Source organism: Bicyclus anynana, chromosome 13 (genome assembly GCF_947172395.1).
Source record: "Bicyclus anynana chromosome 13, ilBicAnyn1.1, whole genome shotgun sequence".
Taxonomy (NCBI): Eukaryota; Metazoa; Arthropoda; class Insecta; order Lepidoptera; family Nymphalidae; genus Bicyclus; species Bicyclus anynana.
Genome location: NC_069095.1, coordinates 39,612 through 64,217, shown reverse-complemented (window position 1 = coordinate 64,217; position 24,606 = coordinate 39,612).

Below are 24,606 nucleotides of genomic sequence, written 5' to 3'. Positions count from 1 at the left end.
CCCAAAGCAATTTCACCGTCGTTCACTTTTATATCTTTACCATTTCTATCTGGCTCATTGATCCCGTGGTAAGCTGGTTCGGCTACGGACATTGAGGTCCAGGGTTCAAATCAGGGTCAGGCCAACAAAATGCGTTTATCTGAAAAGAAGAACCATAATAGCAGCCTGGAGTTTGGCAGTTGGTGGTGTTAGAACACCCTTGTGCCTCATAAAGCCGTCGGTCTTGCGTCTGATCTCACACCATCTGTCGATCTGCCGTCCCATTGGACTATGAGATTGAGGGAAGAAATAGTGCGCCCTTATTTGCGCGGACTTTTCAATATGTAAGGTGTATAAGGCTTACACTTATCATCATCATCATCATTATCATTATTATTATCAGCCGATGGACGTCCACTGCTGGACATAGGCCTCTTGCATGGACTTTCAAACAAAGCTTTCCGGTGCATGTTCGCCATTCCAGCATCTTGGGACCCCAACGTCCATCGGCTCTTCAAACTATGTGGCCTGCCCGTTGCCACTTCAGCTTCGCGATTCGCTGAGCTCATTCAGTCATTCGTCAGTGTCTTTGGTTCGTCTGCGGATCTCCTCACTTCTGATTCGATCAGGCAGAGAAACCCCAAGCATAGCTCGCTTCATCGCCCGCTGAGTGCCTTAAGCCTTCTAATAAGGCCCATAGTTAGCGACCAAGCCTCGGATCCGTAGTTCATCACTCGCAACACGCACTGTTCAAAGACTTTCGTCTTCAGACACTGAGGAATTTCGGACGAAAAGTAGCCGCGGAGTTTCCCAAACGCTGCCCAGCCGATCTGTATTCGGCGATTCACCTCTTTCTCGAAATTGGACCTACCGAACTGGACTTTTTTTCCTAGGTACATACATATATTTGTCTACAAATTCGAGCGCAGAGTCCTCGACTATAAGAACACTTTTTAATAGTAATTATAAAATTAGTATTACTGTATTAGGTACGTTACGGTACCTAGATAAAAATAATTTTGTGTAGAGTAAAGTCCAAAAATAAATCTGTCTTTTGTTTATCTAGTGTGAGTTCTCAGTGAAGCAGACTACGAAGCAAACATTAACTGAATGTTTGTGAGAACAATTAATTGCTTCCAATCAATTTGTGCAAACATTTGTACCTTCGTTGTGGACTAGGAGCCCTGTGATGGTCGGACCTACCTTATTTTATGTAAGCTGAAACTTTGTCAGCCCATGTTACAATACCTAAGTTCGGCAGCCAATTATGGAGCTCGTACAATGGTGACCATTAACCATCCAAGTATGATGCTTATTTTTTGATATTTTCTTCGCTGGATCGTGTCGCGTTGCAAGAACTGGCTCATGACTAAGGGCCCCGTATAGGTTCGAAACTTAACGCAATACTTTAATAACACCATTAAAGATCATTATATTATGTTTAGGGTTTCTTGCTAGACACCCCGTATGGGTTGCCACGAAGTTGTGGGCCTGGCGACTGGAGACATGATTCATTAGCGTATTTTTTTCCTCTCTGGCGCAGTTGGTAGTCCTGTACCGTGCTCTCAACAAAGGCTCTGGGTTCGATTCCCAGTATTGCCGTAGAAGTTTGTAGGTTGATACAAGATTGTGATGTGGTAAACTGATTTAAACTGGTACCTAAACTGGTGGATATCATACTCGTACACATAAATGACATTTCTATTATTATTATTATTTTACTCGTACATATAAATACCAAATTAGTGAATAGGCCAGCTGGGGCCGACAAACTTTCAGCTTTCATAAAATGGAGTACGTCTAGCTCTGCAGGCCATTCTCTTGGACAGAGTTAGGATATTGTTTGTATAAATGTCGTAGCTATGACGTCTGAGAGATGATCAAACATGATGTAATTTACTGCCGTAAATATTTATAAGGCGAACGTGGAATTTATTACTTGTATATAGAATAATTTATGATCAGAATTACTGGAATATATTTTTTTATATTAATTAACTATGTAGAATTTCTGTTAAGAGATTTTGAGACAGTTATTTTGAGATGCAACTTAAAACCCGGCTGATTTTATTATTTTTTTTTTTGTGTAATATTAGTTCAAAAAATGGTAATTAAAAAAAATAGCGATGTTAGTAGATGACTTTAGGTAACCCTACCCTACGATATTGATAGATAGTGGATGACCGTGACTTTGTCCGCATTAAACTAAGTTTTTCAGATTTGATTTTAATCCAATCGATTTATTTTTCAGAAATTCCATAGTAAGTATGTTGTTCAATGAGCCGTGATAGCCCTGTGGATATGACCTCTGTCTCCGATTCCGGAGGGTGTGGATTCGAATCCGGACCGGGACGTGCACCTCCAACTTTTCAATTGTGTGCATTTTAAGAAATTAAATATCACGTGTCTCAAACGGTGAAGGAAAAATATAATGAGGAAACCTGCAAACCAGAGAATTTTCTTAATTCTCTGCGTGTGTGTAGTCTGCCAATCCGCATTGGCCCAGCGTGGTGGACTATTGGCCTAACCCCTCTCATTCTGAGAGGAGACTCAAGCTCAACAGTGAGCCGAATATGGGTTGATAATGATGATGTTGCTCAATAACCTCTCTTGTTTTCCAGTGAAATAGGAATAGGAATAAACACACAGACATACAAAAAAGGTTGTTTGTGTTTAGTATCTTGTATTCGAGTTCGTATTATTTCGTGAGTGATTGCACAAACACGAATACAGTGATAAACAGACAAAAATTAAAAAAATATTGTTTGTGTTTAGTAGCTGCAAGCATTTGAAAAAAGGGTTCAGTTTTTGTACGTACCTTCGAAACCCTAAAAACAGTTATTTTAAAATCACAAACTAAATAAAATATTATTGTGTGTGCGGGAGACCTTAGCAAAGTATTTTCGGTGTGCTGGCTTCTTATTAATGGTTTATGTATACGGAAAACATGAAAAATCTTTTCGATAATTTGTCAGTAAGCTTCGTGCCATTGAAATACTTTGACACGAAATGAAATCGGCATTTCGTTGAATAATATATGATTTTCCTCGAAGAAGACCCGAGTATTATGCGTATGATAGATAAGTCAACGTCGTACGCCAATATTTTATTGAACGTTCATTTATTGTTTGAAAGTTCAAAGCACGATTTCTTCGTAATTTATCAAGTGCTTCGTATACTCAATGGGGATGATGACTAGGTTTGAATATATTGATTTTTATGATACATTCGGGTAAATAGGGTCAATGTTAACTAATTTATACATAAAAAGCAAAGATTGTCTGGATATTTGCAAAATAAATGTGATTATAAAATTTCAAAAACTATTCAAAATATTTTATCGTAATTAGATGAAAATTAATACAGTTTTAGCTTCCTTACGTTAAATGTGACATTTTTTAATATATGAACTATAAGCATAAACGCAAAATAACAAAGATATTAGTAATTTTGTTTGAACGCGCATACAAATCTAACGATCATTACATTGCCTATGACGTCATTATTTCGAGCCATTTTGTATGGGGCGTTTTTCAGGGATCCGCGGCAGCGCCGCAAATCTGACTCTTTAAATCCCTGTAGCTCCGAAAGTAATGATCGTAGATACCCTGTTCCTTTTACAAAATTGCTTTACTATTAGTATACTATTAATTTATATACAATTTAAAAAACTGTCATCATCCCAATTCTATTGGATCTTCTGGAAATATTGAGGTTTTATTTATAAGCTATTGCATAGCTTTTATCGCGGGCTTTGAGCGTAGTCCGAATCAAGAAATTCCGTAACGAAAATAAACCTAACACCAAAGCCGTGCATCAAGTTAACACATTTCGACGTTGTAATATCGACTCAACTGGACAAGTGGTGTGAAACTAAAGGGGAAACTTATTAAACCAGAGTACATTCTTATTTTACTTATTTATTTATCCTTTTTTTTTATTTTTTATTCGTTTCTAAATAAAAAAAATACTGCATAAATAAAATAAATAAATGAATATAATTGCATAAGTTGATAAAAAATGCTTTTATTATAGTAACATTAAGTGGAAGCTTAAGACATTAGTTATCACCTTACATACCTGACGATTCAATTATTGGAAACTATGCTTTCTCTACAAATTAATTTTGATTTTCTATTTGAATATATTATAGCAAAAGCATTTTAAAATTAATTCTTCCTAACACCTACCTGTATTCGTACGGGAACAAAAGCTACGAAGAATCGCGGGGCGTTCACAAGTCTACAATAAATGTGAGCTAAGCTAAGGATTTAAATGAAAAGAGCAGTTTTCAGTACACAAAGGGGAATGGCTCTGTTTCCAACGTGAAACAAAAACTTGACATTAATTTAACTTGCATTAAGTTTGGAATGAATTTCGAATAATATCGGAAACTTGGCTTTATTTCAGAGCGTCGCAGATGCCACTGTTGCATTTGGGTCACCGCAGGTTTTAAGCTTCCTGCAAACTAGCGTTTCTTGCGCGTTTTCATCAATTAGGTATATTAATGTATTAGGTATATGTCACGGCCAGTAACTTGAACTACGTGCAGAAACTCAATATCGAGTGTTAGAAACTTAAAGAAGTGTTCAAATATAGTATGAAGTTAAATAAAGGTCCATATCAAACGCCCACAATTGAAAATGCAACACTGCTCGAAAAAAAGCGTCGTGTTTTAAAAACGCTGTCGTGTGAACGTAATATATAGGTACTCGTACTTGGGAATGCAATTGTAGTAAGTATTTAAACGTACTTTAAAAAACTCTTGTGCAAATGCGGGCTTACGATCGAGTAATCACAGCAAGGCGGCGTAGGTTCAAATCCCGTCAATTTCGTTGAAATAGTTATGATAGATGATCGTAGAAACTACAAAACGTTACAGCTTAATGTAATCCGCAAATCAGAACACAGCAATGCTGCTTAGCAGAAGAAATTATAGTTACTTCAGCTGTCATGTTTTATTGTATTAATTTTATTCCTGTACGTTGGATTCATCGGTTCATTTTGTAACATATGACTAAAAATTTAATATGAGCAATGTTTATTTTGTGATGAAAAAAAACACGTAAACGAATAATTCGTTAAATAAAATGAAAAACACCAGTAATTTGTAATGATGCCCGTATAAATGATTTTGGTGGATTTTTAAATAAACACCTAGTGTTGATTTTCGTTTGTGAAAATGTGTTATTTCGGGATCCGAGGGACCTCGCGCCTCAAGCAACTTGTTAAAAAAATACTCGAAATATATTCACGACGTTATAATAAGTAAATTTGCAAAAATAATAAAAGATGAAAAAGGAAAATAGGCCTGTTGAAAAAATTGGCATATTTTTATTCTAAGCGTCATATTAAGTAAGACTAGCTGACGCCGCGCGGTTTCACCCGCGTGGTTCCTGTTCCCGTAGGAATACAGGGATAATAAATAGCCTTCCTCAATACATGGGCTAACTAACACTGAAAGAATTTTTCAAATCAAATCTATATATTATCTCCATATTCTTACGGAAACGGGAACCACGTGGGTGAAAGCCAGCGTCAGCTAGTCAATCAATAAAAAGCATCACAAAATTACATTTACGCTCGTCTAAAACGCTCAGTGTGCAGTACTCTTGACTTACGCTTAAATAATTCCTTGTAAAATGAAGTAGTTCCCCAGGTTTTGCGTGTTACTCTGGTGAAGACACCATTGTTTGCCAACGTTTTAGGGAAATGCCGACTGTTCAAATGTTTATTGTGCAATGGAAATGAATAGAATTATTTTTCGTGTGTTTTTTTACGTTTGCTTATGTTTATTATCGAATTGTTTTCAATTAATCATCATCATCATCTTAACAGCCGAAGGACGTCCACTGCAGGACATAGGCCTTTTGTAGGGATTTCCAAACATCACGATACTGAGCCGCTGTATCCAGCGGATCCCTGCAACTCGATTAATGTCGTTAGTCCACCTGGTGGGGGGTCGACTAACATTAACTACTAGCTGACGAAGCGCGGTTTTACTCGCGTGGTTCCCGTTCCCTTAGGAATACGGGGATAATATACCTATAGCCTATAGCCTTTCTCGATAAATGGGCTACCTTACACTGAAAGAATTTTTCAAATCGGACCAGTAATTCCAGAGATTAGCGCCTTCAATCAAACAAACTCTTCAGCTTTAGAATGTTAGTATAGAGTATTTAATTAATTTTCTTTTCAATTAATAAAACATTTCATTAACATTAGTTGTGAGGAAAACTGTGGCCATCTCTAAGTAACTAAGGGTACATCAATTTGGTCAAAAGTTTAGTAAATTATAAGTAGTAAATTAAATTATATTATTATTTGTATACTAAATTGTGCTCTCACCAAAGAAAATATAATTGTTTAGGTATCTATCCAACGTTTCTTGATTTATTATAATTTCAAAAATATCTTAATTTTACTTTCGTCAAATGTTCAAAGGACACAGGAATATGAAAGATGAAACCGGCATTTTTTTCTTTTTCATCTCTCATTATCTTTTGCTTTGTAATTTTAATGGCAATAAAACAAAATGTCTCTAATTTTTCCGAGAAATAAAATATCTGTACAAAATCGTTCCGTAAAATAAAAATAAACAGGGCCTATGACCATGACCATGTTTTTGGCCTCCGTAGCGCAGTGATATGCACAGTGAACTTACAAGAGGGAGGTCCTGGGTTCGATCCCCGGCTGGGCCGATTGAGGTTTTCTTATTTGGTCCAGGTCTGGCTGGTGGGAGGCTTTGGCTGTGGCTAGTTACCACCCTACCGGCAAAGACGTACCGCCACGCGATTTAGCATTCCGGTCCGATGCCGTGTAGAAACCGACAGGGATGTGAATTTTCACTCTCCTCCTAACAAGTTAGCCCGCTTCCATCTTAGACTGCATCATCACTTACCATCAGGTGAGATTGTAGTCAAGGGCTAACTTGTAAAGAATAAAAAAAATATATATTAAAGAGGGCGGATGATTGTGTCTCTGAGTATATATGAAATATGAAAATATGAAACTTCATGGTTAAGGCGTACTCAAACCCGACATGCCTTGAGACATGGATTATTGTAATATTGTTTTTTTATTCTTTACTAGTTAATCTTTGACCACAGTCTCATTTGATGGTAAGTGATGATGCAATCTAAGATGGAAGCGGGCTAACTTGTCAGGAGGAGGATGAAAATCCACACCCCTTTCGGTTTCTACACGACATCGTACCGGAACGCTAAATCGTACCGGTACGCTATTATTACCCATATTAATGTTGCATTTCTTGGGAGATAATGAATGTTATTTCGAAAGAGCTAAAGTAAATTCGTAGATTTGTATAATCAAAAATAGTTAAAAAAAATATATTTTTTTATTTCCGCTAGGGTACAATGACTTATCCTGGGCTGCATACAATTTTAGAAAATCTTCTTTGCCGCGATTCACGATAATAGTACGTATTATGAACGTCATACAGGTGACTGTCACCGTACGATTCTGAAAAATACTTTAATAGTAGACTAACCACAGACCAAATAGTCGATTGGATGGTAAGTGATTCCGTACTTTAAAAGGAAAATACGGAACCCTTATAGAATCACTTTATTGTCTGTCTATCAGTTTCTGAACTCTGGACAGTCTAAAACTACTTTGAGAGAGAGACGAATATCTTAGAATTCCATGGATTCACCGTGCAGGTGCCGGCTCCATCGCGTGGTAGATTCTAACTCCGAGCAGAGTCCTGAACTTGTGGCTACAGGATGTAGGGTTAAGGAATTCCTTGACGATCGATCAACACTCCCCTTCTCTGCTCGTGTTATTCTCCCTGCCTATCCAAGTAAGATCCTATTAGAGCAGCTTTGGATACTCGTTCTAATATATATAATCATCAGAATCAGATTGTAAGATCGGAAAAAAGCAAACCGAATTCCTCGCGATGCCACGAACCTTCGCTAGTAATATAGAACAATAACATAAATATAGGAGTGGTGCGAGTTAAGTGTGTTTCCAACTTTGTTTTGATAGCCGGGATGTACCTCGCATCATAAGTTACAAGTTTCGGGTTTTCTGTTCATATTAGCTTTAGTGGATTTAATTAACTCAAACCGCACGGGAATGTGGTAATTTCATTTTGTAAATTATGAATGCCCAGTTGCCCACTGTATGCTTATCCTCTGGTTATCTGTTCCCGTATAAATTAGCCGTTTAAATAAAAGATTTAGAACGTTAGATTACTGGACAGTTTTGCCAAGGGGGACAAAATGTGTCCATTCGCGCGTGCTTTGGGTACGGATAGCATAAATAATTGTGGTTCAAAAGGTTTATTATATCAAAAGAAATATTACTCGTAAATGTCCTGTATTTTACAGTTTTATCGGCTTATTTTTGACCGACTTCGAAAAAGGCGGAGGTTTTCAATTTGAGTCTATCTTTTTTGTGTGTGTATGTTACAACTAGAGGAACAAACATACAAACTTTCGCCTTTATAATATTAGTGTGATTTCTTTTTTGTTTGAAACGGTACACTCCTGAAGTGCCGTCATGTCAGGATTTGATGATTGGGTCCTAGAGAAATTGAGGGATACTTTCATGAACTTTCAGAACATGTTGGGCAAGGAAGATGAGTGTTTGTGCATTCTGCAAGGATCCTTTAAACCTACTCTCAAGGTCACAAGTCCTGCGACCTGTTAGAGCTGTTTCCTCTACCACAAAATAATAGTCCAATCACCGTCGCTGCTACCCTTCACATCACATACGGAATCCCATTCAATGCGACAGGTTCTGAAATTATAATTTACACGACGATTAAAAATACTTACACATATTTAATTTATGTAAATTAGTTTCAGATTTCTGAAGAAATATGATGAGGAATTTCTCGTACTAATATTATAATATCACGGAATCCCTTTCAATGCGACTTTCTCGTTAATCTTCATCACACGAACTGAGCGCGGCGGAGCGTTTCATTTCCGGCTTCCTTTCAACAAATTCGTCGGTTTGCTTTCTTAATTTGAGAGGGGCAGGACACGTAATGTAGGTGCTTATAGGGGAAAGATTTTGAATTAAATATGTTCATTTTGTGTGACTTTTTGGAGATAATCAAGATTCAGTACGTACTCGTATTTAGTTTAAAAATACTTATTTTTTACCCCCATTTTTTAATCTACTCAGTATTAAACCTCAGACCATAAAATAGCTATTCATTCATACGATTTTGACGGCCTCCGAGGCGTAGTGATATGCGCGGTGGATTTACAAAACGCAGGTCCTGGGTTCGATCCCCGGCTGGGCAGATTGGGATTTTCTTAATTGGTCCAGGTCTGGCTGGTGTGAGGCTTCGGCCGTGGCTAGTTACCACCCTACCGGTAAAGCCGTACCACCAAGCGATTTAGCGTTCCGGTACGATGCCGTGTAGAAACCGAAAGGAGTGTGGATTTTCATCCTCCTCCTAACAAGTTAGCCCGCTTCCATTGTAGTCAAGACCTAACTTGTAAAGAATAAAAAAAAAGTCTGCTAGCCTAAAATATAACTCTCGTGTCACGGTGTTTGTGGTCGCATTCCTCAGGAACGGCTTGACCTAATTTAATGATATTTATTTTAAATTTAGTACTTATGAGAATAAATACGTATTTTTCACCCTTCTACCCCCATTTTTAATCGCCATTATTTAGGTACATTTTTGTGGTACAAAACTCATGTATGATGTAAAGACTTATAAACATTTATGTATGAAAAATATACAAATAAAACACAGTTTGTAGAATAGGTATTATAGGTAGGTTTCATATGTTTTGTACCAGGCAAGCATAGCCAGTAGAGTCTCGCCGCGCCAGCAAACAGGAAATTGCTCAGAGAAGCTAAGAGCGACCGGTTAACTGCGGCGTCTACTAAATCAATCTCGCATTACGCTCCCTCGACTTTTCTCCTTGGCAACTTAGAAAAGAAAATGTATGAAGAATTTTTCCTGGAACATTTAACGTCGTTTAAGATATTCTCGTTTCCTATGCATAAACGCGGCCTTGTATTATAATTAAATTTTAAAACACTTTCTGTACGTTTCATGCAGGATGGTGCGGGTGACAGTTCGTTTCACTCTTGTAAGTTTGCCGCGATTCACGATAATTGTATTATGAACGTCATTCAGGCAACTGTCACCGTACCCATGCTATATGAAAAAAAACAATTGGTGGTGGTTATTCCTGTAACTCGGGAGAAACAAGCTGAAACGAGCGAAACTGAAGTGGTACTCTAATGAAATTCACTGAGTACGAAACTACTGACTAATTACATAATTTAAGAACCGGAAATCTAGGACATTTTGTTTTAATATGCTATAATGGTAGATTATACTCGCTGTAAAGTAGATTATGGAAGAGTTGCATAATAAAAGCAAAACAACAGGATGAGATTTTATAACCAAGTGCCCATTTATATCATTTCAAACAATTTTATTTTTTTGTGAAATGATGTACTTACATTTTTTTTTGTTTTTTTTTTTATTATTAATTATTAATCCTTGACTACAATCTCACTTGATGGTAAGTGATGATGCAATCTAAGATGGAAGCAGGCTAACTTGTTAGGAGGAGAATGAAAATCCACACCCCTGTTGCTACACGACCAGAGAGCTAAATCGCTTGGCACATCTTTGCCGGTAGGGTGGTAACTAGCCACGGCCGAAGCCAGCCAACCAGACCTGGACCAATTAAGAAAATCTCAATCGGCCGAGCCGGGGATCGAACCATACCACTGCGCCTCGGAAGAAGTGCCGCCGGTTTTATACATTTGTGTAGGTATATTCGATGGGTCTGAAAATAGGTCGTAAACTATTTTTCACCCTCCTAACCCCCTTTAAACGCGATTTAAATACACAAAATTTGTATTGGAGTATTCTCGAAACTCATTATTCGAGGCTGTGAACAACAAGAGAATTCTCTAAACAACATGCTCTGATTTGCATAAAACATACAAATTAGGGCAGTTAGAAGCTAATCCACCACCACGGCGAGTCGCATAAGATTTGCGTTGCAAAAGAGATCACTTTTCCCGCCTAAAAGGTAAACTTTTCACGACAAATCCCAGTATCTTCATTACAGGCCAAATCACTTCATGAACTGTGCTGGGATTATGTTTGCAACGATTCCACGAAGCTTTTATCGACGTTTTTGGGGACTTGTTTGTTAATACTTCTCTGTTTCTCGTTGAGTTGTTATTCTTGTTGTAAGTTGTTTGATACCGTTGTTGGAGCGCTTTCAAATTGTTGTTCATACAGTAAACAAAGTCAAAATGTACGTTTTTATCATTCCGATAAAAATGTAGTCTTTATATTTTTGTTTTTTTATTTTATTTTTTGACGTGGCAACGTCTTATAATTCGATGCAGCCAGATGCAAATAAAAAAAGATGACGTCATGCGCCGTTACCTCGCTCTAGGGTTGCCAACTTCTTTTACAAGAAATGAAGTATATCTCGCTCTAGCGTTGCCAACTTTTTTACACGAAATAAAAGAAGAATAATGAAGATTATTAAACAGTATTTTAGAAAAACGAACAGTATTTTATTGGAACGAAAGATCCTTATCGCGCGTTGCGAGAGGGGGCTAGATGGAAAAAATTAAGACCAAATTTTTTAGATTTTTTTAAAGTGTATAGTCAGGCAAGCTCGTTGATGACACTCCCATGATATGCGGGCGACGGGGGAAAAATGCGTGGGTGCGGGGAAGTGAGGTGCATCAGGCGTGGGTTTTTCATTCAGTGCTACACGCCCCCCGGCCCGCGCGGACTATCAGAAGTGTTACGAATGAACTTGCCGAGCTATAATATTCTCGTGCTTTTCGGACGGACTGTCAATCTATCGGAAAGACTGTCATTGTTAAAGCGTTAGCTTTAGCGTTCTATGTTCTGGCCAAAATATGGAAAAAGCCAGTGTATACACTCCTTGTAATAGAACCAAAGCCTGCAATAGCCAGACCTACCTCATAGTATAAAGTCTGTGAGTTTGTTAACCCATGTTCTTACCATAGGTAAGTACAGTAGCACAGAATACATAATATGTATAATGTACATGTCAATTATGGAGTTGGGATACTTGTGATTTTGAAAAGTATCTGTCCCGTCGTTTAGACGATGCGACGATGACGATTCAATACAAAATAAAACTCAAAAGAACATGTCAAAAACAAATTAAAATTCAAAATTTATTTATTTCAAGTAGGCTTAGTTTACAAGCACTTTTGACACGTCAGTTGACTATTTGTAAAGATTCTACCACCGGTTCGGAAGGCAGGTTCTGCTGAGAAGATACCGGCAAGAAACTCAACAGTTGCTCTTTTGAAAAAGTCATACAGTATTACAATTTACATTTGATAACAATTAAATTACAATTTCTTATAGTTTTATTTCCTGTGTGAAGGTGGAAGCTGATCCAATGGCCTCCAAGCACCTTTGTCGTTAAGGAACTCATCAATAGTGTAGTAACCTCGACTAAGTAAATGTTTTTTAACACATTGCTTAAAGTTGTGCATTGGCAAGTCCATCACAGTCTTGGGGATCTTGTTATAGAAGAGTACACCCAAACCCACAAAAGATTTTTTAACTCTTTGGAGACAATATGCAGAAATAACTAACTTATGCCCGTGTCTAATTAATAAGACAAAACTTAAAAGACACCACATTTAAACCGATCAGCTGGCCTATTCACTATTTAGGTCTTTTTTATCAACCTATTAAAATTAAACAACAAATCAATTGACGAAATGTCATCATACTATATGATATCCACCAGTAAGCACCGGATGACATTTGTATTTTGTATCATAGTATGTAGATGATATTTTGTCAATTGATTTGTTGTATATTTTAATAGGTTGATAATAAATACCAAAATAGGAAATAGGCCAGGAGAAGGCTGCTTCACTAACTTTGACGTATACGAAATTAAGATTCTATGTAACAAAATGTCATCCGATGCCTATTGACAACAAGATGGTGCCTTCGTGGATATCATACAGTAGATAGATGACATTTCTCGGTTGATTTGATGTTTATTTTAATAAAAAAGTTAGTAAAGATCAAATTAGTGAATAGGCCAAGAGCGCACGCACGTAGATAGTAGATATTTTTAGCTTTTAAATGTCTTTAAAGGTTATTTTTTAAAGTTGCTATTGGTCAGTAGGTATATGACAATATTATATATAAACCAGTTTCTTTTCCCTCATTAACAATATGGTCACAATCAGTGAGCGAACATACATATCTAAAATGTACTGGTAATTAAGAAAAAAGTTAAGACGTTAAGTTGAGAGGATAAGGAAACTGATAAAGAAACATTTTCTTGGAACCGAAGCGACCAAGTTTCCAAAGTGCTTCTAATTACTTTCCTGGTAAAAAGAACTTTGGGAAATAAAAATACTTTAAACTCGATTCTCTTTGTGACTTTTTTTGCAAATACTTAAATACTTATTGCCAAGTATGCTTAAGATAAGCTAAATAACTATACTCGTATTTGTGTAATCATCCTTTCTTACAGTTTTTGAAAATAGAGAGAAAACTGATGATGATTTTCGATTTTGCTCTAAAAGAATGCTCTAAGTAAAATATTTTTATAAACGAATTCTCATACGAGTACAAAATTTGCAAAAGAGATGGAAGACTGTATTGTAAAGAAATCTGAACGATTAGAATGATGTTATAAATAATTTGTTTTTATTGTATTTGTATATTCTTTTGCGGATTCAGAGCAAGGCAGTACAAAAAAAAACGATTTTGTTGAGAATTTTATTGCGATGAAACTAATAATGTAGCCTAAGTTCCGCGGAAAAATAAATGGAAAATCTTACAGAACGAGAGGGTATTTACATACAAACTACCAGTTCCGAGAGACGGTGGGTCATTTTGAGGAGGCACGACTGCATTTGCATATTTTAATTATTTGCTGTCACTATTTCAAATTTGAAGTATTTATTCATAAGATTAATAATAGCTTCATTGAAGAATTACTTCACAAGAAGCATTACTTTTCAAAAATTTTTATATTACTTATAAAAATTTTTGAAAAGTAATGCTTCTTGTGAAGTAATTCTTCAATGAAGCTATTATTAATCTTAAAATTATAAAAATATTTTTCCTATGCTCCCTAAAAAATATCCAAAATAATAAAAATTCAAAAACCTATAAAATAAAGTGAATACAAATTGGATTTTCTAACGAAATTAGTATACGTCTATACATACATACTTATGAAACATTGGTTTTAAGCCCTATTGTGCCTGTAATAACTCTAGCAACCACGTCCTTCGAAACACAACTGTGCTGTTTGATCCACTTTTTACTTTTTTTTACAAGTACTTATTGAAATTTCCCCACCACATCTCTGACTAAGCCACGCTGAGAATACGAGCATGTAATATTCATGCTGCTAATATTACCCGTACCATAAGGCGTAGGTATTAATCCTCATTTGCCAGTAATTACACCACAACCACACCTATCACATTATAACACAACAAGGCAGCTCGATGTCTGTACTGGTTTGATCCACTTTTTACTTATTTTTTTTAAGTACTTAGTGAAATCTTTCCGCGATCTCTCTGGCTAAGCCACGCTGGGAATACGAGCATGTAATATTCATGCTACTAACATTGCCCGTATCATGCTGGTGTAGGTGTTAAGGCTTATTTGGCTGTAATTGTATATTTGTATAATCTCTGCGTGATCCAATTTTTACTTCACTTTTTATTAACTTTTTATTTTTATTACTTAGTATTTATATAGGAAAATATAAAATATTATAGTAAAATGTAAAAAAGTTATATTGCAACACAACAATACGCCTATAAGACCAGAAGACAACAAGCCTCTCAGATGTCGGGCCTGGTATGATTCACTTTTTACTTCTTTTTATAATTAACTAGGTATTTCGTACCACGCCTATTAACCAAAAGCCCGAACACATCAATGCTGCATGATCTCTGCATACTTTTTACTTCTTTTTATAAGTACTTAGTGAAATCTTCCCACCATCTCTCCGGCTAAGCCACGCCGACAATACGAGCATGCAATATTCATGCTGCTAATATTGCCCGTACCAACAGACATAGTGATACGGCTGAATTCAGTTATTCTAATATCGTTTCGTTTGTATCGGGAGAGGCAATTTGGCTTTCCGCTCGGTCAATACATACCTACGTGTACTGCATACAGAGATATCGAATCGGGAGTCAACTGGTGTCTAACATCGTAAAATGTAATAGAAATAACCGTATCTTCAGTATGATGTGAGATAAATCTCAATTTTTCTATTAGCTGATACCCAGTTTTTTTTTTAAGCTGTTTATCTGAATCCTACTGGCCTATTCACTATTTTGGTTTTTATTATCAACCTGTTTAAATAAACATCAAATCACTTGACAAAATGTCATTCATACTGTGTGATATACACCAGTAAGCACCGGATGTCATTTTTACATGCTCGTACAATCTTAATTTTGTATTATGTTTAAGTCAATGATAGATAATTATCCTGCTGATCTGTATAAAACAATGATTTATTTAAGTTTAGCTTTATTTTCTCATAAAAACTGCATAAAATTGGTCCATTACTTTGAGTGACCAAATAAATTAAAATTTCCATTTGTTTTTGCAATCTATACTAATATTATAAAGCTGAAGAGTTTGTTTGTTTGATTGAACGCGCTAATCTCGGGAACTACTGGTCCGATTTGAAAAATTCTTTCATTGTTAGATAGCCCATTTATTGAGCAAGGCTATATGCTATATTTTATCCCCGTATTCCTACAGGAACGGGATCCACGCGGGTGAAACCATGTATGTATAGTATGTACAATTTAGGTTTCTATCTCAATAATCTCAGGAGTAACTTGCGCTTGTATAGTGACCATATGGAGTTATTGCTGCTGTCTTTTAATTTAACACCTTCAAAGCACAGTCAATTTTTCATCAACCATACTGTAGTTGAGCGTAAGCCAAAAAATACAACTAGTCCCCAATGTTTGAAGATGTTGATGTAAAAATTCAGTTTTTCCTAAATCGCGCGGGAACCATGGATTTTTCCAGGCTAAAAGTAATCTATATGTTGCTCAATAAACTCCTCTACTATCAGTGAAAGTCCGGTCTAAATCGGTTCAGCCGTTCCAGAGATAATTCCGGTCAAACAGACAGACAAACAGACAAAAATTTTAAAAAGCTTTAGTTTCAGTATCGTGTAAATAACTATAAGCACTTAACTATGCAGTTATTTTGACGACCTCCGTGGTGCAGTGGTATGCGCGGTAGATTTACAAGACGGAGGTCCTGAGTTCGATCCCCGGCTGGCCCGATTGAGATTATCTGCATTGGTCCAGGTCTAGCTGGTGTGGATTGTGGATTTTATTGCTTATTACTTGTTAGGAAGAGCCTAACAAGTTAGGCCGCTTCCATCTTAGATTGCATCATCACTTACCATTAGATGAGATTGTAGTCAAGGGCTAATTTGTAAGGAATAAAAAAAAACTTCACAGACAGACAGTCCTCTATTTTATTTATTTATTACAAAAAAACTTATTTACCAGAAGTAAAACTGAGTACATACATTTCAAATTTTATTGAAAACACAACGCTCTGATTTCGTTGATTGAATGAAATCCGGTGAAACCCATTCTTCATTCACCCATCCATTCGCTCAATCTCGGTCATCTCGCCCGAGTTGGTTTACATTCAATTGATTACAAATAAGGAAACAGAGCACGGTAAATTAACAAACTCATCAGGAATTCTTTTCAGTGCGGTTCTTTCGTTAATCCTCGTTACTCGAAGTGAACGCTAACGAGACCAACGTTTTTTTTATCTCAAGGCTTTTTGGAGATAAAACCGATTTTTACTACGTCTGTAAATAGATTTATTTGGGTTTTCCTTTTTAGGGCTTTCGTGCTCTCCGCATGGGAAATAACGAGATATAACTTAAACTTGTATTCTGTGAATTATTTCAAATTGTAATACATTACAGTTCACTAGCTCTAAAACGAAACGAAAATAAAAAAACCATAACTAGTCTCATTTATCTTAACAAGCGGCTAGTGTTTTTTGTCTAAAATTTGAATTACAAAAATTGAACCAACTCCAAAAACATAAAACGTATCGACTAAACTAAAAAGCGAAAAATAAAATCGTATTATGTTCTACCTACTGATCAGTGAAGGCGACGCTAACCCGGTGATGTTTTCCTTCTCCTTTTTTTTAATCGGTTAAAAAGAGAAAAATAAGTGCACATAAGTCAAAACGTAGCTTGACCGGATTGTCTAGTAAGTATAACTAGGACGCATTAACTTGACACCCGGCTACCAAACACAACCAAACAAACAGTACAAACATCATTTAAGTTAATCCATACGAGCTGTAGGTTTATTACAGTTGGAGTATTTATTGAAATACTAGCGGACGCTCGCTAACGGAATTCAGTTTTCACAAATCCCGCGAGAACCACGGATTTTTCCTGGATGAAAAGTAGCTTATGTGTTAATCCAGACTATAATCTATATATATTTAAAATTTCAGGTGACTCAGTTTAGTAGCCGAGGCTTGAAAGAGTAATAAACATTCATACCATCAAAATCATCAGGTTTTCGCAAATCTCGGGAATCCATGGATTTTTTCTCGATAAAAAGTAACCTATGTATTAATCCAGAGTAAAATCTATTTCCATTCCAAATTTCAGCCAAATCGCTTTAGTAGTACCGGCGTTAAAGAGTAACAAACACCCATACAAACGTTCGCGTTTATAATTAGTAGGATTTAGTTAACCAATAACAAAAATTCATGAATTTTCGAAACCAAACTTGAGAATCTCCTCTGTTATTTCGTCAGCTAAAAATTCTTTTAATAACGAGACTTAAGTTAGTCAAACACACTCGACTCGCGAAACTTGCACAGCGAATATCAATCAGCGCGACTCTAATTAGCATCCCTTTGATCGTCGCTATAAAAGCTAGATCTAAAAGTTTTTTGCAAGTCTTTGATATTCGCAATTCGAAAGTCCAATTTCAGGGCATTTTAGTGTTTGTGATCTTGCATTTAGTAGTTAAATGCAAAGATATAGCGAGAGTAGACCAAAAGAGCCGTGATAGCCCAGTGGAGATGACTTTGCCTCCGATTCCGAAGGACGTAGATTCGAATCCGGTCCGCGGTATGCACCTCCAACTTTTCAGTTGTGTGTATCTTAAGAAATTAAACATCACGTGTCTCAAACGGTGAAGGAAAACATCGTCAGCTAACCTGCATACCAGAGAATTTTCTTAATTCTCTGCGTGTGTGAGTCTGCCAATCCTCATTGGGCCAGCGTGGTGGACTATTGGTCCGACCCCTCTCATTCTGAGAGACTCGAGCTCGGCAGTGAGCCGAATATGGGTTGATAATGATGATGATGATGATGAGACCATCAATTTGTTTATGTCGTAGATACGATACAATTTGTAGGACATTGTGGCTGTTATGTTGTATAGGTAACTATTGTTAAGCAAGAGTAAAAAAGCTGGTTAGTAACAACTTTTAATATAATAATGTGTTTGAAATATATAATTTAACTAAATCGTTACTAATGCAGGTTGAGAAAGGGAAGCTTACCAAAAGTTGTTACTGGCAAAATGTTTTTTTTATTGTTGCTTAATTATACAACGAATACTACCTAGCAAAGCTACCAGAACCAAAAATTATCGTAAATAAAAAAGTTGAGCGTCACATCAATATGAAGCTACTTACAGAAAATTAGGTTGATAGTTATCAATTGTAAAAATTTTCTACGATTCCTGGAATAAAATGACGTTTCTGAAATAAAAGCACTGTTTATTAAATAAGAATTCAATTAACATTAAAAAAAAATTCAATTTTCACAGAATAAATAATAGTATTACATAAAAGATGACAATTCGAGCCTGCCTTACAATCGCAAATGAGCTGTATCAGTTAGACCATTGTCGCGTTGAAATGTTTTTCCTTTTTATATTATTTCATTCGAAATACGCTTTTGTGTATGAAAAATTTATGATCTCCCAAGTCCACGGTACGTCGTTGTTCTTCAAATACAAAGGAATATTAAAATTATATTTTTATTTACGTAGCAAAGGTGTATTTCTTTTTCCATAAAGAATATTAGATTGGGTTTTATTTTTGGAGTACAACTTATTTACGCACGCTTAACTTGGTTAGTCAGCTGGTGAATGCGTTACAAAAACTGTAATCGGGCGAGGCGAACGGACATTGAGAGGGTAGCAAAATAAGTTTTACTTCAGACTCGTGTTAGAAGTGATAACTTCTTCTGGGAGGGTAAACCGCGTAACGTAACGCGTTATGGTGCAAGTGTGTCTGGCCTGCCTTTCTCTACTATGGCGCTAACATGCGACCAACGAGATAGTGGCGCTAACATGCGACCCACGAGATATCTCGTCAAGAGAAATAGACAAAATTCAATCTATGGCGGCACAATCGGAAATAGCGTTACACCACGCGGGTGTAAGGTGCGGCAACTAATAGTACCTACTATTTAAATAAGTAAGTTTAATTTAAGCTTAAATTACGACTTGTGGACGCTCGCGACTTTCTCCGCGTTAAACTCGATGTAAACTTTAAACTACCCCTACCCTACCCTACCCCTACCCATATCCTACCCCTACCCTACCACTACCCTTTTTTTAATTTTTTCTGTCATAAGAACCTTCTCCTGACAATATCAAACACATTAAAATAAATCCTGAAATCGGTCCTGTCGTTAACGCGTGATGGCGTGACCAAGGGATATATGGATTCATTTGATTGTATTTATAACGACTACCTTATTGGTACTCTATAATACCTTATCAGCCGATAGACGCCCATTGCTGGACATAGGCCTCTTGCATGGACCTCCAAGCATAACGATCTCGAGCCGCTAGCATCCAGCGGCTTCCTGCATCCCGCTTGATATCCTCGGTCCACCTAATTGGGGGTCGGCCAACACTGCGCTTTCCGGTGCGGGGTCGCCATTCCAGCACCTTGGGACCCGAACGTCCATCGGCTCTTCGAACTATGTGGCCTGCCCATTGCCACTTCAGCCTCGCGACTCGCTGAGCTACGTCAGTGACTTTGGTTCGTCTGTGGATCTCCTCATTTCTGATTCGATCATTCAGAGAAATTCCAAGCATAGCTCGCTCCATCGACCGCTGAGTGACTTTGAGCCTTCTAATAAGGCCCATAGTCAGCGACCAGGTCTACAAGGTACTCTATAATATAGAGGTAAAATTTAGTGGAAATTTCAGACAAAAATAACTGCAAGTTAAAATAGTGCAACTACATCTTGATTAATTTTAGGGCTTTTATCTTAAAAGGACTGCTAGAGAGCAGGAACCAACTGTAATGTAATGAGGACGCTCCATTAGCACGATCTAATGCGCGTAAACGCTGTTATACTATAAAAAGATAAGAAGTAAAGTAAGGTAAAAGTTATAGTATATAAATGATAATTCTATCATCACTGCAATTGGTAATGTATTGGGCATACAAAGGAAAAAAAGGCGGCCTATCCACTATAATTTTGGTCTACATTGTCAGTCTATTAAAATAAACGTCAAATCAGGAATGTCATCTACCTACTATAAGATATCCACCAATAGGCACCAGATAATTTCGTGTATGTCAATATTAGCATACCTAAGTCTAAGATAGTGAATTAGCCTTTAGATAGGTTTGATTCTCATTTCCGGTCAATATGACATTTGAAACTTTATAAATTGAGAAATTTTTAGACTCACAATTTAAGAAATCTTACACTGTGTATTATAACCAACAGGTATAATAAATACACAGTGTAAGGAGGAGATCGCATCAAACGGATTTTGACAATGATTAGAGTAGTTCAAATTTAATAATAGTACTTTCAACACCTTACAAAAAAAAGTATGAAAAAAAAAAATTAACCGACTTAAAAAAAAGGAGGAAGCTCTGAAATACCACCAATTCCCAAATCTTGACTGCTATTATGAAGTTTTTGGACAAAAGAAAAGCTTTATAAATATATCATAAGTTTAATACGTTAATAGACGATCTCTTTGGCGCAGGTAGTGCCTGTGTTTATTAAACGAAAGATTCGATTTCTAGCAAGGATCAGTTAAGCATATTATATTTTCTAAATTGGCTTAGGTCTAGTCCGGTGGCTTCGGCCGAGGATAGTGACCACTTTACCGAAAAATATTTTGCGTTTTGCTGCGATGCTGCATAGAAACCGTTAGAAGGTAGAATATACTTGTACCTTGTCCAGGTTAGCCCGTTTCCATATAAGGCTGCATCCTCCCTTAGCATTAGGTGAGATCGCAGTCAAGGACTGTGTCATTGAATAAAAAAAAGGCCATAGTCCATTTCCTTTATCTTATTTCCTGGGCCTTTTCCGCCCATGAGCCAGTCCAGCTAACTTAGCAGGCCGGTCAGGTCGTCGAACGCCTTCTGGAGTGTTGCTGGGAAACCAATGTGTGCTGCGCGTTGTTCAGATACACCTCTGCATCTAAACATAACGTGTATCGGTCACATAGCCCATAGCACACGTTAACCAGGTAGAAAGGCAGCTTTTGTTCACGATTATTAAGTTATCGATCACGAAAAGTCGCTTGAAACCCCCATACATGCCTATATACATATAAACCACCAAATCATATTCAAGGGCGGGCGGTGGCACGCGATCGAGCGTGCTCCCGTCTTATTACCTCATCACATTACTATATACTTATGAGCCTGTTATAAACGGATTACTGACAGTGTAATTGAATTACCCTAATACGACACAATGGTTGTGTAATTTTGTGTGTAAATAACAGGTGCGTGATAGATAATGTGGTCACACCTTTACGCTTTTAGCAGATTTTTTGCTATTGTTTATATTATGTGGAATGGTGGAATAAAGGGTCTCCTTTTTGTGGTATGTTTGTCCTACTTGGGTGAAATAACACACATAAACACACATGTTATACACATCAACATCATCATCATATCAGCCACTGCAGGACATAGGCCTTTTGTTAGGGACTTCCAAACATCACGATACTGAGCCACCTGCATCCAGCGAATCGCTTGATGTCGTCAGTTCACCTGGTGAGGGGTCGGCCAACACTGCGCTTACTACTGTGGGGTTGCCATTCGAGCACTTTGGGACCCCAACGTTCATCAGCTCTTCGAACTGTGTGCCCCGCCCATTGCCACTTCAGTTTCACAACTCGTTGAGTTATGTCGGTGACTTTGGTTCTTCTGCGGATCTCCTCATTTCTGATTCGATCACGCAAAGATACTCCTAACATAGCTCGTTCCATCGCCCGCTGTTAAACACAAGTTGTGAGAATTAGGAAAATCAGATCTCGGGTTGATTTTATTCCCCATTTTCAGTACCTACCTATTATAAAACGCGTTGTACACGTATTAGGAACATCAATGATATAAACATTAAAACCCAATCTCTTGCAGTGTGATAGTAAAATGATGAGAGGTGGAAGGACCTTAGTTAGTTGAAGCTTTTCAATGATGATTTTTTACTTTAAATTGATTTATTTCATAACTATTTTACTACGAGTATTTATGTCAAGATCTTCCTCCTTATAGAAGATGATATATCAACTTTAGCTGCATTACACTGCTCCAGTGTGTATTGGCGAGCTTGATAATGTTTAAACATTATCAAGCTTGATAATGTTTTTTGTAACAAAATTTAATTGCTCAATAACTCATAGATCCAATATCACGAATTATAAAACTATAAATTAATCAGTAACGGAAGCGCTGATTGCGTAAAACTTTGTTTTTTACAAACCATACATTCTGGATTAATATAAACTATTATATATATATTAATAATCCATATACTAATGTAATAATGACCGTTCCCAATTTTGGTATAATTTTTTCAATAGTTGCAGAATGAGTATCATACACACACACACAAACTTTCGCCTTTATAATATTAGTGTATTAGTAGTTAAAAGCAATATATTTAAATACAACTAATACTGCACCAAAACTAAGAGTACCAACGCTGTAATTCAGTTGGGGTAACCATTATAACTCTAACGACGCTGCAAGTGTCTTGTCTAGCCCGAGGCATCAGTAATTGGGTCACCCTGACGTTGCAGTTACAGTTTATATTACTACCACAAATTGATCTGACAATGTTGACAAGTGCACTTGGAACAAATGCAATATGAAGTCAAGAATTAATAGGCATTATAGAACGAATAGGCATCTTTGATGGTGTAATGTTTGTAATAATGTTTTAAATACAACTTGACGGCCGCGTGGCGCAGTGGGTAGTGACCCTGCCTTCTGAATCCACGGCCGTGGGTTCGATTCCCACAACTGGAAAATATTTGTGTGATGAGCATGGGTGTTTTCCAGTGTCTGTGTGTATTTATACATTATATAAGTATTTATATGTAGTATATAATTGTATATTAATATTATAATATCAACTATCTTAGCACCCATAACACAAGCTACTCTGTATGCTTACTTTGGGGCTAGATAGTGATGTGTATTGTTTAAGTATATTTATTTATAAAAAAAAAAAAAAAAAAATAATAATATGTAGTAACCATGTAATGTTTTGGTGGATTCAAATCCCACTTCTGACACCATGTAATTTAGGAATAATAAATATGACCACGAATGCTTGACGATTTTATTTATTTTAATATATACGTGTACAGACTTTATAACACGACAGTAGACATGAGATTAGACAGATAAGTAACATAACATAACAAGTACTGATTATAAATATTATTAATGTATGCAACAAATGGCCTCTGTGGCGCAGTTGTATGCGCGGTGTACAAGACGGAGGTCCTGGGTTCAATCCTCGGCTGGAACAATTGAGGTTTTCTTAATTGGCCCAGGTCTGGCTAATGGGAGTCTTAGGCTAGTTACCATATCGACAAAGACATACCGCTAAATGATTTGGCGTTCCAATACGATGTCGTGTAGAAAACGAAAGGGGTGTGGATTTTCAGTCTCCTTCTAACAAGTTAGCCCGCTTCCGTCTTAGATTGCAAATTTCTTCCGTCTTAGATTTTTTTGAAAATCTTGTACTTTATCGCAAGCACGCAGAGATCAGATAGATATCTTGGTATTTATGTATTACTAGCTGACGCCGCGCGGTTTCACCCGCGTGGTTCCCGTTCCCGTATGAATAGGGGAATAATATATAGCCTATAACCTTCCTCGATAAATGGGCTATCTATCACTGAAAAAATTTTTCAAATCGGACCAGTACTGAGATTAACGCGTTCAACCAAACAAACACACGAACTCTTCAGCTTTATAATATTATTATGGATATTTACAGGTCAACTTAAAGCATTTAATAAAAGCTTATTAAGTTAAACGTATTTAGACGTATATTAAACGATAACCGAAATTAGATACGTACCTGACCGGAATTCCTGATGGAGAGATTCGATTTTAATGGCCACGATTTAAGTAAACTGAAGAAAGATTACGGGGACAGAATATAAAAGAGTGGAGTGCCGAATCGCAATCGCATTACAAAGGAATCTCTAAATCCGCAAAAAAACAACTCTGCCCTTCGCTCCGATTACATTAAAATTGATTGGAATTCAGAGAGGTTTTGTTACCAGCAAATT